At 39.5% G+C, this 12,552-nt stretch overlaps 1 protein-coding gene across 4 annotated transcripts in view; it reads right to left on the reverse strand.

Moving 5' to 3' along the window:
• The window catches only part of shroom1 (shroom family member 1), a 31,340-nt gene that overhangs the window by 16,172 nt on the left and 2,616 nt on the right, over positions 1-12,552 (reverse strand). The window contains exon 1 of one of the 4 annotated variants that reach the window (XM_034206650.1): positions 11,943-12,246. The exons of 2 other annotated variants lie outside the window; for them this stretch is intronic. The gene's annotated coding sequence lies outside the window, so the exon portion shown is untranslated. Of the gene's footprint in view, positions 1-5,782; positions 5,804-11,942; positions 12,247-12,552 lie in introns of those variants that run through there. One more of the 4 variants, XM_034206653.1, reaches the window with a different exon arrangement.

The raw sequence follows: 12,552 nt of genomic DNA on the forward strand, positions 1-12,552 counted from the left end.
CGCTGCGCCAATGCTGTTGTAAGAAGACACACTACAACTTTGTGTCAGGAAATATGTCAACTGTACCACATAGAAGACTCCTTTCATACTGAAGAACAGAACAGTCAAAAACATCGCTAATAGACGAGGCACCTCAGAATTCCTGATTCAAATGGGGGAAAAAGAAAATATACAAACATGCACATAGCCTAGGTCTTTGTCAAGAGGCTCCACTCTGGTTACGACATTAATGATTTAAGCTTCTTGTTAGGATTCACATTGTTACAATGACCTTTCAGGGCAAACATGCCTCCATTAAAACGTGAACTGTTATTTTCTTTACTTTCTTACAACGTACACTATATGAGATTCTTGACCCTATAACGAATACCACCTAGGTACACGGAAGATACTTTAACACAAGCCGCTAGAAACTCGGTGTCATCCAATGAGAAATCTTTTACATTTGTGAGAGTAAAATGGACGAATGAGGCATCACACATTCGCAAATGCTTCACTTCTGAACTCAAGTTTCCCACAGGACCTGAAAGACATCATTCCTATTGTCCCCGATCAAACAGAAACAGAGAGGAAGCCGTTTTGAAAAGGTGGAAGTGGTCGGGTGTTGAGCACTTCCACAGTGAAGCATTTATCAACGGTAAAGGGAAAGCTGCGTTGCCATGCACTGTTGTCACCAACGCCTGCATGGCAGTCCCTCCTGTATGTGTGTGTCAAACTTGGAAAAGGACAGAGATTAAGGGAGAGCAACTGTGGCTGTGTGTTGCTGGGCAGTGCTCACATCGGTGTGTCAAATCTCAAACTGACCAAGACAAGCTGTCACACTCTAACAAGCTCCACATTCCTGCCTTGATCTGGCCTAAATTACTTGACAATATTAAAATTCAGTCTGCATGATTTTATGTTGAGGAATTCACTTAAACCTGCATACACTTAAATAAACATATGTCTTACTGTTACTAAATGTATGTGTTACTTCTCCTGCAAAACAAATAGTGCTTGGACTCTAAATGCAAAAGGGTCAATATAAGTGTGTTAATAACTGTAAAAAAAACATCAGTTTGACATTATGTACCCTTCCTTGTCAACCATTAACCAGGAACTGCAATTCCCTGCAGCATTAAGCTTTAAAACTGAACACAGGCTTTAGGGAATGATACACTTCTTATTGCTTTCAAGTGGCTTCTGAGAAGACAATTACTTTTGTATTAAGAACCCCCCAGTGGGGCTGCGATATGATCTAGTCATGGTGAGTTTACTTGGATACCGTAGGAATTCCTCCACACTAGAATAGCACAAGGCTGCAGGCGTGATGAGAGTTTTGTTTGGTGTAAGAATGGGCCGTGTAAAATCATCATTTCAAGAGCATATCCTTTTCAGTCTCTGGTAGGTGTGTTCATATCTGAGAGCAGACTTATCTGGGTCAGATGTACACAAAAAGTCAAATGAAGGAAGCAATTATAATCGGGAACTGAATGGTACACTGAACGCTGTCAAATGTAAAACCTGAAATAAAAAGTTATGCAGCAACAATCTGTCTTGCAGCTTGATAAAATGTAAATAAAGCTTATTCGTGCGGGCGCAAACTTCTGATGTCAGCAGAGAGAGGACTGATCCTCTACACTTCAGATTTCACATTTTGCTGCTTTAAAACAGTGACAAAATTGAACATCTCTACAAAGCCAAATAGTTCATAGGACAAAGAAAATGTCTGATGGCACTAACAACACGGGAGACAAAAGAGAGCCATGGTGAGGAATGTAAGAAAGGAAGAAAAAAAAAACACAGAAAGTGCGAAAGAAGAGGCTGCCCGGCAGACAGATGACGACAAACAACACACAAAAACAAATGACCCACTTCCTGTTTAAAGGTCAGAAACGTCTCATAGGCTCCATCAGCATGTACAAAAACATTCAAAAAACACATCTATTGTTCTTGAGTCCCCAGTGTCTCCTAAAACTCAGGCCTCATCTCTCAACAGAGAGACTGCAGTCGAGGCAGGACGGATAAAGGAAGCTCAGTTTGGTCTTTTCTTTGGGCAACATCTGTCAACTCCCCCTCAACTAAATTACTTTTCATCGAATTGTTTTACATTGCAATAAATTGTATCACAAATGTTTCTTGTTGCAATTTCAGTGTTTTCCAATATCATGAAGCCCTGAATTGTACACAAGCAGAAATGTGGTTTAATATATGCAATTCTGGAAGTGTTTGTGGGATCTTAGGTAAATATCTATCTATATCTGTAGTACTCAAAACTTTTTGCATCCTGCACTGAAAATGTATATTGTAATATGTATGTGTAGTGGCTATAGTCAATTATTGTGAGCCTTTGTAATCGAGCTGTAGTGGGGGTGTGTGATTGGGGGTGTGTGATTCAGCACCAGATTATTTAGGGTACACTTGATGGCAATCAAACACAAAGTCAGTCTGATGAAGCAACATGCTTTTTCAATTGAATTTGTTAATTATTATACGGTATTTACAGTTAGTATACAGTACATTATACAGTTTCAATGTTTCATAAAATGCTGACATGAAATCAATCCTAATAATAATAATAAATAATAATTTCAATTTATATAGCGCCTTTCACGAAACCCAAGGACGCTTTACAATAGGAAGTAACAAATCCTAGCAAATAAGTCCTACTGCAAACAGAACAATGAATTCCTTTTGCAAGCTAAACAGTTATCTCTCCATTACAATCATTGATTTGTACTCATAGAATGTATTAATGCTGCTAATCTGAGCCAAAGCTGTTAATGGACTTATCTCACCCTATACAGAGTGGAGTGGCAGAAAGGCCATACGATATGACCTGGTTCCTAACTGCATTTTTTACAATTAGTGAAAGCGGCTCTGCTCCCTGTGAGGATGTTATTGTTTGCCTTGGAAATAATAATCTGTCAGGTTCAGTGTTTTATTCTACAAGAGAACAACTGAGAAAGGTCTCCGGGACTTTGTGTCAATTAGGAAACATTTTCGTTTAGAATTAGTTGCGTGAGTGTAAGTGAGCGTAAACTATTTTTGTTGCAAAATGTATGAAGTTTAAACAAATTCTGAAGTTTCCTAACAGCGTTTCCTGTGCAATACTTCAACATGAATATACAATTACCTGAATGTAAACAGGCTATTGTGAGCATGTTAGTATGCAAACACTAATAATACAATTTCATTAGACTTTGTGGATGTTCACCATGTTGTGGTGGATGACAGCGGACAGTACTTACGTTTCTGTTTCTTGAGAAAGTGACAGGAAGTTAGAGTCAACTGACTATTTCAAACAACTCCCAATAATAAAAACCGAACAATAAAACAATCTTCTGTCTATGCTGGGTAACTTTCGTGCCAAACACCTGACACTTTATGGCCAGATGGCACTCTGACACTCGGTGCCTTATCACTCTTTGGTAGTTTGGTAGAGGAACATGGAAAGGAATGGGCTTGATACGCAGCTAGGGCAGGTACAGGTACAACAAGGAGAGCAAACAGGTTGCTATATTCAGTAAACACAGCTATCAGTTTGACGTCTTAAAACAAAATATACAAATCTTAGTCAAATACTTTCAGCTACTTATTTACTGCTCTGTTTCTCTCACACATCTACACCTCAAGCCACAGAAAGGATTCAGTCATCCTGGTCGGACACAATGGAATAAGTATTTATTTAGTCCACTTCTTAATATGAATTGACTCTATTGTCATTTGTGCACGATAAAGTTATTGAGTCCACTGCTGTATTTGAATATCAATTGTATAGCAGATGCTACGTGCAATGAATTTATTGCATTTGCAGACGTCAGGAGAAGATAAGACAATAAGAGGATAGCCTACAGGTCACTTCCTGGTTGAACAAAAGGTGCATGAGATAACAGGAAATAAACCTTTGGATTTACATTCAATAAAGCAATTTGATGACATGTCGCAAAGTCAAATTAGTTTAAAATGAAAGTTATGACTTTTATGCGAGGCTTGGACGTTGTGTTCATCCTGATTATTTTTGTGAGGCTTATTATATCACAAGGACACGTTTAGTTTGAATACCCATTGCATAATTGTATTAGATACTTAATGTTGCATTGAGGGAGTTATACACAGGAAGAAGACAGAATAATAAAGTTCCAAAGGACGATTTGTGCAAGCACCAATGAGTACAATGGTTTTGCAATGGCACCGAGTGACACAGTATAAGCTTTTGATTTAGTTTGTCAATTCATCCAACTAAAAATAATATTGAACAAAGTAATTCAATTAGGTAAAAACAGATGGAAGTTCTACGTCTATAGCCTTGCACAACACACTATTTCATGAGAAAAGCCTCATTGTTATCCCTATCTTTCTACAGTCACACAAATCCTAAATCTTTACATCAACAGACTACCCTGTTCACTTTGAGACACTCAGACGACATAATTAGAAGTGGGTGTTTCCCCTCCTGTAATCGCTCGACCTCCTGCAGCGGCCGAAGTCAGGTTACAGTACCAAATGACCGGCTGAGCTCCAACACAACAGAATTCCTCGTCTGGCCTTATTGCTCCCCTCGACCCGCCTAATATGAGGCAATTACCGCCAATGAAAGGACATTTTAGATCATAGTATGTAATAAAGCTTATACAGAATACCAGGGACTAGTTATGAAGGGAACAGTAAAGACATTCCCCACAGCTAACACAAAACACTGAGAGATTAAGGCATCAACCAAAGTGACCCTGTCTGTCAACACTACCATTCTTTTGCTTGTTAAGCTCTCTGCACCCCCCCCCCCCCGGTCTTTCAGTTACTTTCACTGATCAGAGTCCTGCTCAGAAGACACTATGCACCGATAATGATGGTCAAATACTCATGTATTTCAAAAGGCCTTTTATCACTGAAGACAGTTTGACATGTCACAGCAGAGAAAGCTCAGGTGTGACTGATAAAATACATTATTGTTGAATTCTTTTTAGCTGAGGTATAATAAATCCAAAGAAAAAGCACTGGTGTCAGTAATCGACGGGTGTGTGCATACCTTTTTTTTTTTTTAACTGAAAAAGACACTTTCTTTTCAAAAGTTAGATTGGAAGATGGATCTTTTTCACATGGATATTTTGATTTGTCATAGTAGGAAACGCACAGGGAAATTGATTGATGATGGTTCAGCACCATTAAGTGCTGCAATAAGCTATTCTACTCTTCCAAATGGAACGTACACTGAAACAACTGAAACATTGACTTTAAAGGTCCCATGTCATGCTTTTCCGGTTATTACTCGTCCCCTTGTGAAGGTGTTTCTGCATGTAAACGGTATGCAAAGTCACAAACCCTCAAAGTACACCTTGTAGCGAGTACAACTCTAAACACAGAAAATACCTGTCTATGCTGCCCCAGAACGCCTCGTTGGACATTTCTCTTTTTATGTGATTTTGGAAAATTGCACAATATAAATCTATTCTAGTAGACCTCAACAATGCAATTATGATCAGTAGAAATGGCCATGACATGAGACCTTTAATTAAATGTAATTTCAAATGTCTGTATTAGGTTAGTTGAAAGCAATTATATTAAGTTGAACTTAATATTTGTTATTTCAAGTTAATATTATTGTTTTCAACTAACCTAATACAGACATGTGAAATCTGTTGACCTAATACATTTAATTAAAGTCAACCTTTCAGTTTTTTCAGTGTAAGGCAATTCTATTTCACGTTCCTTTACAGATTATATATGGTATTTTTTATTTTGTTAATAAACGTAAATACAAACATGCTCTTTGCTCTATTTCCTCTATGTTTGTACAATGTACCTGATTCTCTTTTCTGACTTCTCGTTTGAGCCTTCGTCTTTATGAGTGAAATCACCTGAATGGGTTGATTCAAATATTATCAACAGACACAAAAATCTTGATCCTTTCTCAAATCACAGATGCAGAACATGTTAAACCAATACATTTTAGTCATGCGTGCATCCATTAGTTTATTTTATTGGTGACATACGCACAGATTCTACCCTGATGTCAGAGAAAAAGGTTCACTTACACTTAACTTGTGTTATTCATTCAAGAAGCTCCTGTGGTTACATGGGTATTACTGTGACATCATTCTGGATGAAGGAGAAACAGCCCAAAAGAAACAATGCATAAATAGGGTAAAGATGTGAGAAACTGGGTCACCTTACTCTAATATGGCGTGATGAAAGTGAACAGACATGCCTCTAATCTCTCCTTTCATACCTGCCGGGATGCTTTAGGCCGCATGAAAGGGACAGTCCAGATACATGACACGCTGCTTGTAGAGCAGCAGCAGGACAACAAGGAAACGTTTGCTCAGTGTTGCACCACAGATTTGAATTGCAAAAGAACCGGCCAGGCAGACAGGGACACTGTGTGTCTGTGTGAGGGCCAATGGTTAATGTTCACTTCCCCCACTGCACCCAACATGGCTGCCACCGAAGTCACCTAACCCCAGATCAGCGCCAGGCCAGTGACAACATTTTGAAAGAGTGAGTCTATGCCAGGTGAAAAAGGAGGCAAATAATTCTCCAGTTTTTGTTTTCAGGAGAACTACACCCTGATAAACAGAGCACATTAAGCCAAGTGGAGCTGATAATACTGAAGCAGAAGAAGATAAGGATGTCTTGTGGGTAACAGGTGTCCTTAAGTGCAAAATAATTCTGTCTCATATTACCATTCTTACAAATCTGGTCTCTTTCTCTGTCTCTTCCTACTCATTCCTCAGACTTAGGTTAAAGCATTTGAGGAATATTGACAGCTTTCCTTTTAAAAAAGTTTGCGTTTCCTGATTGTATTCCCCTGATCTACTTTGCTAATTTACAGTCTGAATAAAATGCTGAGGTAAATATTTGCTTTGCATTTATCCAAACAGTTCTTCGCAATCATTCATCACTATAAAAACTCACGGAAAACTGGGGCAAATCAACTTAACGCTTCACACTTTCACTGATCACTTCATCTGCTTATGTTATGTTCAAAGCTAGTGGAAGGTCCCCACTAATGTAACGTTTGTTGTATAGAGCTCCATTTATTGCTAGAATTCAGTTAAAAACAAGTTATTCTAACAGACTGAATCTTTGGCTTCCTCTCATACCAAAACAAGTATCATCCATGTTATAAGGATACTAAAGAAAAACAGACCTGAACACTTTCAAAATAATTGCAAATACACCAAATGACCCCTGAACAGCTGTTCTAACTAAATAAAGAGGCTTGTATTACCCATCATATAAAAAGCCTTAACTTGGGCCTCATAAAATCGAAGGGGAAAGTCTGAGTAATTTTGCTCACGTAGAGCCAAACATCTGAGTAGCAAGGAATGTATCTCCTCTTCTCTCCTCCTCCTCACTCTCTCAATCTCCACACCAGGTCTACAGGGGGATCTTTCTGTAAAATGAACCAAGAATGAATTTGATTTACTGGACAACTTATCGCTTGAAAAGCAGAACTGGCTTTTCCATGCCAACATACTGTACAAACTAGTGCTGTTAAATGTCTTAAAATCACACCAGCAAACAGCAACAGCCTTGCCAACACACATAGTTAACATTTAACCAGTTTTATAATCCTTCATTAAGCAGATGATCAGTGCAACACAGCCAAACATTTTTCTCTGATAAGACTCTCAAACTGAGTCATCCTGGGTAAGCGCTTTTCTTCTGAGTTTACTTTATGCTGCAGGAAAGCTAAATTAGGACAATAATGTAACAATGAAAAAGGACAATTATTATTTTATCTGGGATACAGGAGCTCTTTGTTAGCTTGGAGCGCCTTTACCACTTGGTTTGCGAAAAATCCGACCTCCATCTCGAAAAAGTACATATGTCGGAGCTCTATTGAGAGAACAAATGTGTGTCTAATGTGCAGATAATTACACATGCCTCCTACACCTCAGGCTATAGACTGTAATCTCCTATTATACCCACTCCTCCAGAGATGGAAAACTCAGTGTTATCTGTTAATTGCCCTGCTTTTGTAACACATACAGTAACCTAATAGTCCTCATCATCACGCTCAGGAGTCAAGTGATTTCTAATCTCCATTGTGTTTTCCCAGCACCGAGGCTGCCACTGTGGCTCATTTTGTGGGAGCTGATCACAATGAGCTCCTTTTACTGCTGGCAGCGCAGGTTTCCAGGTTTCCTCAGAGCAGGGGACGAGGAGGGGATCAGAAGAGGAAGGGTGGTGTTTAAGGGGGGGGGGTTAAGGCTGTAAAACTAATCACACAGATTAAACCTCACTAGAAAACACACTTTGGACTTTGTAACCTGGCAGTGTGTTATTCAGATGTGGAGCTGCCTGACTATCAGGTTCTGCAAAGGCAAACACATGCTTGTTTATTTCACTAGTTTTGCTTCCTATGTTGTTCAGTTTCTCTGTATAATGAGTTCATTACTGTATGCCTTCGCTGAATGCATGTTTTACTGTTTACTTGTTGGTTTTTGTCTGCTTCTGGTCAGCTGGTAGGTTGTTCCTCTAACTGGGGTTAAATAGCTTTATTGTGGCAGAGGAAATACAATAGAAATGTGTTTATGGCTATTTATTTAATTATTGATTAATCTGCCGGTTTTTTTTCTCCCAATAGTATTATATTTCAAAAATATTTAAATAACTAAAAAGGTATAGTTTATATTGTTATATATATATTATAATTATATATTATTATTGATTTTATGTAAAGCGTCTTTGAGAATTAGGAAAAGCGCTATAAAAACCCCATGTATTACTATTATAACTAATATACTCTTTAAAAAGGTCCCATGTCATACTTTTCCTGTTATTACCAAAATGGACCAATCCATGGAGCCGTTACGTTACGTCCGCGGAGCCTCACACACACACACACACTCAATCTTTTCTCAGCTGCAGCTCCGCCGATTTCTCTTCCCTGAGACGGCGGGACGCGGCGAGGCTGTGAGTCGGTGTGTGAGCACACACACAAACTCCCAACCAGGCTGCAGGTCTGTGTGTGTTCGGGCTGGGTTTCGCTGTCTCGCAGACGGCCAGTGGGCTCATAGGGAGGGGGAGCAGGAGCTCCAACAAGCCGTTTAGGACAGAGAGTGAATACACCAGTGGCGAACCGTCAGGGCCTTCAAGGTATTCAGAGAATACCCTGGAACACTCAGATAAAACAAACAAAAAATCGATTTAATTATATAAATAAAATGTATATAAAATGAATAAATGAGAATCGTATCCGTGTTTTTAATCTGTAATATTACAGTATACGTTGATTTGTTGATTTGATTTCTCGGACCATGCACTACGCATTTCAGTAGAAAAGAAAGCAACCAATCAGATCTTGTTCTGGGTCTCTGGGTAGAATATCCTTCACCAAGGTATTCTACATCCTTAATCGAATGCCCTGGCCGTTGCACTGAATGAGAGCGTACGTTTGGACTGACAGTTTGATCAACCAATCATATATTGATTTGTAGCCAATGGGCGTATTCTTTCAGAGTTCCCCTCGGTTCCAGGGTATTCTAGAAGGCCCGCTAGTTAACTGGCTCGAGGCAAAGGATCTAGAATGAAGGCGACGAAGCAATTCATGCCATTTTATTGTTTTTAACGTTGAAATGACAAGTGCAACAGGTGGAGATGAAGTTGTTGCGGAATTGTTGTGAGTACCCTTTTCAAGACGACAACTCAGTGAAAAGACGGACATTATAATGCCGCGGAGGGGGGGGGGAGGGGCGGCGGGGGGGTGGGTGGGTGGGTGTGTCTACAGAAGGTCCAGTTGTGATGGCCACGGTTCGCCACTGGAATACACATACTATACAGAGATGCTGTATGAGAAACCAATGTGAGTTGGGAAATTGCACAATATAAATCTATTATAGTATACCTCAACAATGGAATTATGATCAGTAGAAATGGCCATGACATGAGACCTTTAAATAATCTTTACAGCTCCAAATAAATTACAATTATGTGAACCGCTGATTTCCAAAATGATGAATTATTTAAACTTGTATCTAAGCATCTTAGACTGAAAATAGAACTAAATCTCAGCCCAGGTGTGGAGGTCGTTCCGTCCCTGATTGGACACATCAGAAAACATCGAGCCTCTACTTCCAGCCGTGTCAGACAGCTGTAAATGCCTCTTTTATTAGTCAATATCACAGCCACATTACTGCGGCCATGGCCAGCTCAGGTCTCAGTGACAACCTCTCACACACACCTTTTCATCAGGGGCTGTGAAACCTGAGAAGGCCCTCCAGCAAACCTGTTGACACGGTGTATTATGGAGGTACACACACACACACACACACACACACACACACACACACACACACACACACACACACACACACACACACACACACACACACACACACACACACACACACACACACACACACACACACACACACACACACACACACACACACACACACACACACACACACACACACACACACACACACACACACACACACACACACACACACACACACTACACACACACACACACACACACACACACACACACACAACACACACACACACACACACACACACACACACACACACACACACACACACATACACACACCACACACACACACACACACACACACACACACACACACACACACACACACACACACACACACACACACACACACACACACACACACACACACACACACACACACACCACACACACACACACACACACACACACACACACACACACAACGAATGAAGGGCCCTGTAGTCTAAATTAAAGTATTACAGTTACAGTCTCAAAGTTTTCTTTTCTTTCTTATAAGCCTTATTTTTGGTTGATTAACATGAATATTTTAATACTTTAGCATCAGTATGAAATAAGTGTACTGATGGTTTTGCATGATGTCTTGTTCTGCTATAGTCAAAAGTCCATTGAGATAGCAAACTTGTTAATTCATTCATATTAAAAAGTTAATGTGAAAATAGAAACATGAGTAAATATCTGTAAATGGTAGAATAATGAAGACCATAGAAGACTAGAATGCAGATTTCCAAAAGAAGACGTTCCCTGTATTCCCACGGTTGTTTGGCCTCAACAACCTTACCTTACCTTTCCTAAGACCTTGTTAGGTAAGGTAAGGTAATGCTAAATGTAAACATAGCTTTTGTTTGTGTGGAAGAAAACTCCGGGCACCTTTAAAGAGTGTTGTTTATATTAACTTCAGCTGCTGCTACAACAATTGTGTTTTCTGTCTATTATTCTAATAAAGTAGAGAACTTCCGATACATTAGGTTGCACACACATACTTGCATGACATATGACACTGCCATTTCCCAGTGAGGGTCCTATAGTGCTGTACAATAGTGTAGATGTGGTCCTGTCAGATAACCAGACAGACACACATAACCATACACACTTCCCAGCTGGCCTCAGGGGTCTCGTATTAGGCAGTGATAACCTCTGTCAGCCATTTGTCTCCTTCTCATCCATCTGCTCTATAGGCCTCTCTGGGCCCGGGACAAAAGAAGGAGGATCTGACAATAACTCACAACTGCAGTCCGCGGTCAAATCCAAGTTACAAGAAAGAAAAAGCCCCCTGGCCCTGCATGCAGAAATATAACTCTTAAGTTACAACCTATGGTTACAACTGATGAAAAGACCCCATACAAAAGGTGGTGGAAGAGAGTCAAATGGGACTGTGAATGTCTTTTTTTACATTAAATGAGTGACAAATCAATTAGACAGGAGGGTGTTATGATAGTGTTTTCCAATAGAAGACACACAAAATAAAAACAATTTTGTAACAGGGTACATTCAGCAGTCATGGGTATGTCATGTTAATACATTAGGAGTTAAGTCTTTAAAGTGATTATGGATTGTATGTGCATGCCAAAGGTTCCTATACTGAGCCGCTTTGCTTATGCCTCTTTAACTTACAAAAAAAACAAAGTCACAGGTATTACTTTTGTGGAAGTATTTCGGAAAATTTAAATTCACTTACTTTAATCCCGATCATCTAGTGAATGAAAATATTCCATATGAATGTTTTCACCATGCCTTCCTGCTACAACAACCACACATTCTCTACTTTTAAAACCTATCACTTATTAAATCCTATGCGAACATTTGAACTTGATCATGGCATGGCCTCTGTCTTCCTCCTCTGTGCTCTGACTGTAGAGAAACAAATCTTCCACTGTGATCTTATCAGCGCTTAAACAGACCATCCTACAATGATCTCATCCAACCTGAGCGCACCTGAATACCTGTGATCATGCAACTGCAGTGTTCATCCATCACCTTATCAACCTGTCCAAGGCCGTATTTTAAAATAGAGAATGATGTCACGATGACTTACACAAAATGACAGAATGACACACATCATAATAACTAGCCTCTATGCTAGCTACAGTTTAATTAGCTATAGCATCAACATGGTGTACCACATTTCTTTTAATATAAAGTGTACTTCTGCATGACGTTAAAGTCCTCTAGAGTTTATCTCAAATACGTCACCCTGTAGTCTAACTTTATTACTCATTAAAGCTTTGGTAATAACGGGAGTGTTGGACTTTGGTCAGCTGAGAAGTATTTCGTTTGCAGCTCTAACT

Source organism: Gymnodraco acuticeps, unplaced genomic scaffold (genome assembly GCF_902827175.1).
Source record: "Gymnodraco acuticeps unplaced genomic scaffold, fGymAcu1.1, whole genome shotgun sequence".
Taxonomy (NCBI): domain Eukaryota; kingdom Metazoa; phylum Chordata; class Actinopteri; order Perciformes; family Bathydraconidae; genus Gymnodraco; species Gymnodraco acuticeps.